The sequence below is a fragment of the Phalaenopsis equestris genome, unplaced genomic scaffold (assembly GCF_001263595.1).
Source record: "Phalaenopsis equestris unplaced genomic scaffold, ASM126359v1 Scaffold000002, whole genome shotgun sequence".
NCBI classification, from domain to species: domain Eukaryota; kingdom Viridiplantae; phylum Streptophyta; class Magnoliopsida; order Asparagales; family Orchidaceae; genus Phalaenopsis; species Phalaenopsis equestris.
Genome location: NW_018164444.1, coordinates 41892372 through 41896601, shown reverse-complemented (window position 1 = coordinate 41896601; position 4230 = coordinate 41892372).

Below are 4230 nucleotides of genomic sequence, written 5' to 3'. Positions count from 1 at the left end.
GGCAAGGAGGAAGAAATCTCTCACTTTCCCTCCACTCTTACAATCTCTCGAAGAATTCCTCACACTTTTGACATTCTAGTAAATTCTCTATACGCTAATGGAGCCTCTCTAACCTCCAGGACCTCTAGAGTCTTTAGAGTCTCTCAATTTTTGGTCAAAGTCTTCTATTAAAGTTGTGGATGAGCTTTCCCAAGAGTTTCCTAAGCACCCCTTCAAAATTTGTCCTCATCCAAAGCCTAGTTGGACATAACCGCCGAGCTCGCCGTCGGCGGCCTTGAGGTCACCATCGGCGGGCCTTCTAAGTGAATTTAATTTGGAGTCTCGGGAAAAGTCTGTCGTTGGCGTCGTTGAGCTCGCCGTCGACGCCCTATTTCAAATCTTCACATTTTGGTCCTCTTCGCTCAAAATTCGCTCCTTTTTGCATCTTTTTGCTCCAATGACTCTAATTCATCATTCATGCAACAAAATATCAAAAATATATTTCTTTAAAGTGCAATATCATCAAAAATAGTGTAAAATATGCATGAAAATTTTTCTTTGGTCACACTTGCATAAAGAAAACATTATTTTAACTCATAAATTAAGCTTCCGCATTTTCGACCTAGCTCCCTCGAATGAAAATGCTTGAAATATGCTAGTGCACAACTCTCAAATTCTGTAAATACACGAAATATTACAAAAAATACAGTGACTAGCAAACAATTTAAAACAATAGCCACGTTTACAAAAATTCTAGCTACACCTCAACCATAGGGTGATGCTTATATATACATCTAAGTGATGGTTGTGCAACGTCGAGCTTTCCTGTAGAATCTTGATGGGTTCACTAAGCTAGACCTTATCTCGAGCATTTGAATAATCTAACACTTGTCATAATAAATGATGAATACTAATCAAGCCTACGCATGGAATGATCCTACAGGATCTTGGTAATATAATAATCCCCATTACCTGACTGGATAAACCAACAAGCAATGTTCATGTCCCTATTACCATCATAGATCAATTAAGGGTAAGTGATGCCTTGCATGAATGTGTTGAATGTGTTGACTAACACAATCTAAACCCATAGAAGCAAAATTAAGGTTTTACTTGGACAGAGTAAAACACCCAGTGTAGAATCATGCAAGATATATAAATCAAGTGCATGAGAAACTAAACACCAAGAAGCGTGGCACAATAAAGTCCTTATGATATGAATGATTCAACAAAGACATCAGGCAAATGACAAATGCAATAAATACAGACTCACAATCAAACATATAATGGGTCATATAACACATGAAAAATATGACCCTAAATTAGAAGGGTAGCACCATGAGGTCGTATAACAATCCCAAGTTACCAACCTTCTACCCTGAAAAGGAGCATGGTCAACACTTGAGGTGCTACTGAGGCAACACCTAGGTGCCAACAACTATAACTCCAAATACAAAGGTAGAAAATCACCCAACATGCGACAAATGCATAATAAGCATGCAACACAAAATATATGAAATGACATGCAAAAGACAAGTCAAATTAACTCCAAGGATGCATATGTAAGTAAATACACAAATGTAAACATGCGCAACAGTCGAATCAGAATGATGTTGCAATTTTATGAAGGCAAAACTACAGCGTAGCCCCTCTGATTTGAAAGCAAAGAGGCTAGAGCCAAGACATCAAGAATGTGGCGCCTATACGCCAATCCCTTTGATTCTTTAATCAGTCTAAGGACCATTATGAATCTCTAAAATATTATATGTGAATATCTACTCCTAACTAGTGATGGGGCTTCAACATTTCTCTACATGCCTCATCAGGTGGTCCGATGGATAAAATGTAAAATAACAAACTCAAAATAGAATTATAATAATCAACCATTAATTTTTCATCAAGTTTCTTTTTCTATCATTGGCTTCATTCAATGAGATTGTTATATCTTTGGCTGATTAGTCAAACTAAAATTTCATCAAGTTTCTTTTTCTATCATTGGCTTCATTCCATTTAATTGAAAATGGCTCCTTTCTTATCACATCTCCAACCCTATAAACTTTTCCTTTCTTACAATCCATCTGTGTATGATAAGATTTAATTCACCGATCTCGAGGTTGATGAAGGCTCCAAACAATGGTGATTTGCACTTGTTGGTTATGTCCTTGGTAAACACCCTTTTTACGATAACCTTCTTCAAGCCATACAAAATATCTTGAAACTCCAAAGTACCTTTGAGCTTATCTCTCTAATTGAGGGCTTATTCCTCTTTAAGTTTACATGCATGGAGGACCTTTAAATGTTTTTATTAGGTGGTCCTTGGTTTTTTAATGGTCCTCCATTTACTTTTAAAAGTAATTTTATGATTTTCTACTTATTATAGAGGGCTTGAAAGAGGCTTTGATCTAGGTTAAATTTATGTACTTACTTTGTGTTGTTTATCTAAATATGTAATGTCCAAGATCACTATTAAATTTGATATTCCAATCGTAGTTGATCCCCTTAATACGAAGGGCTCACAACTCACATTTCCTAGTCAATATTCAAAAAGGAATTGACTCTATACTCTTGAATTGTATCATTGTTTTTATTAAAAGATAGGATTTGGTTATATTTATTATTTATGAGTGGAAGCTCAGTCAATGCAAATCATACTTCACTTTGGCACATGACTTACTGTGGTGTGAAATACCCAATTTCACACAAACTCATATATAACCTTTTTCTCATGGTAGAAGCAACGATTATGATAGGTCTGCCCTAAGGCTTTTGAGCAATACGATGTTGACATATTTAGTCGACGGACCTTGCTTACTGCTCCAGCTACATAAACCTCTCATATGGTCGGCTGGTCAAAATTAGCCGGCCTATCATTTTCCCTCGATGGTAGTAATTTTCATGCAATCGACTGCTGCCGACCGACAACCACTATAGTTACTCAAATTAAAATATAAATATAATAGTAATTGTATTTAAAGCAATTTCCATAATTTTTCCTCATTTTCATAATTATATAATTATACATCTATAAATAAAAGGTCAAAAAATAAATGAGGGAGATTTCCTCGAACTCTCTACAAATGTTACTCTCTCTCTCTCTCTCTCTCTCTCTCTCTCTCCATTTTTCTTCTATCAGCTCTTAGAAACATGATGGTGATTGGTATTAGTGCCGGAGCCCGGTTTGGACCCCCTCCCGCTCTCGCTTTCCCGATCGCGAAGATCGCGATCCCGCCTCCGCTCACTCGCGCGCGCGAAGCTTTGTGTTGCTTCACCAGCGATTCGCGAACCACTCCCACCAACTCCCGCTCACGTTCACGAATTGACGCTTCACTCCCTTCTGTTGGTGATAAAAAGCTTCACACGACTCTCATTCGATTTTAAAGAGAAGTCATGGCGTTCTTCTTCGGTTTCCTCGGGATAAAGGAAGGTTTCCTCAGGGCAGAGAAAAGAGAAGTGCAAGAGGTAGTTCCTTGCGGCAGAAGGAAGAAGAAAGAAGAAGAAGAAAATTATTCTCCCTAGGCCTCTTCTTGGTGGCTTGTAGCAGAAGAGAAATTGAGTTTATTTCTCTTGTAAGTTTGTCTTCTTCGGTATATCTCGGTGTAAAATTTCTTCGGTGTATCTCGGTGTAAAGAGAGAAGAACAGAGTGAGAAGAAGAGAGCGAACAACGAAGAATGAGAGATTTCTCTTGTAAGTCAAAGTGATCGATTGGTGTAAATTTATGAAGTAGTAAAATCCTCTACAACTACGTGGACGTAGACAATTTGCCGAACCAAGTAAATCTGTGTGTTCCGCTGTGCTACTGTTTTTCTGGTGTGATTTTCTCGTTCCATTTTTTCGCTTCAAAGATCGTTCTTTTACTTTATTTTATATACCACCACAACTGATATAGTTCATAACAATTGGGAACTCGTAAAATAATCTCCGGTCATTCTTTTAAATAAATAAATAAATAAATAAAACTGTTTTTGTCACCGCCGATAGATTTCCTCGGGCTGGCTTATCTACGTCTCTGCATCCGTCATTTTTTGAATATATATATAAACATAGATATGTGCTCAACTTCCTGACTCATTGGTGCGGCCTTTGACATAAGTCCTTCGGGTCGAGGGTTCGAATCCCATGACGCGTGCTCTTCGGATCAATTAAAGTACACATGAGTTTCGACCCAAATGGGAGAAAGATGATTTGGTGCCTACTGGACCAAATACCGATTTTCTCTTCAAATAAAATTATATATATATATACCTCAGAGA